This window comes from Meleagris gallopavo, chromosome Z, assembly GCF_905368555.1.
Source record: "Meleagris gallopavo chromosome Z, MGAL_WU_HG_1.1, whole genome shotgun sequence".
Taxonomy (NCBI): domain Eukaryota; kingdom Metazoa; phylum Chordata; class Aves; order Galliformes; family Phasianidae; genus Meleagris; species Meleagris gallopavo.
Window position 1 is genome coordinate 20,808,052 of NC_139435.1, and position 903 is coordinate 20,808,954.

Below are 903 nucleotides of genomic sequence, written 5' to 3' on the forward strand. Positions count from 1 at the left end.
ATACGAGACAGCCAGCATGGCTTCATAAGGGTAGATTGTGCCTGACCAATCTGGTAGCCTTCTGTGATGGGGAGTGATGACATAGGTGGACAGACGATGGATGTCATCTACATGGACTTGTGCAAAGCCTTTGACATGGCTCCTCACCACATCGTTCTCTCTAAATTGGTGAGGTATGGATTTGAAAGATGGAATGTTTGGTGGATTAAGAACTGGTTGGCTGGTTGCCGCTAAAGGGTTGCGATCAGTGGTTCTGTGTCAGGCTGGAGGCTGGTCACAAGCTGTGTCCCCAGAAGATCAGTCTTGGGACTGGTGTTCTTCAGCATCTTCATCAGTGACACAGATGATGGAATTGAGTGCACCCTCAGCATGTTTGCAGACGACACCAAGCTGAGCGGTGCAGTCGATACACTGGAGAGAAGGGAAACCATCCAGAGGGACCTGGACAGGCTGGAGAAATGGGCCCATGTGAACATAATGAGGTTCAATAATGCCAAGTGCAAGGTGTTGCAGTTGGCCTAGGGCAATGCCAGGTATTTATACAAACTGGGGGAAGATTGCCTTGAGAGCAGCCCTGCAGAGAAGGACTTGGGGGTGCTGGTGGATGAAAAGCTGGACATGAGGACATGAGCCAGCAGTGTGTGCTTGCAGCCTGGAAGGCCAACTATATCCTATTAAAAGAGGAGTGGCCAGCAGGGAGAGGGAGGTGATGGAGACATGCTCCTTTAAGCAAATTCTGATTATTTAATCAGATATAGTATTTGTGTTATGAAAAATAATACTTAATCTCTTTGAGAGCTTGCTTGCTTTTATATACTGCTCTGTCCTTCTCATTTTATGTGTTTTTGCTGTTGTTTTTGAGAACAAAAAACAAACAAACAAAAAAAACCCACACAGGCTACA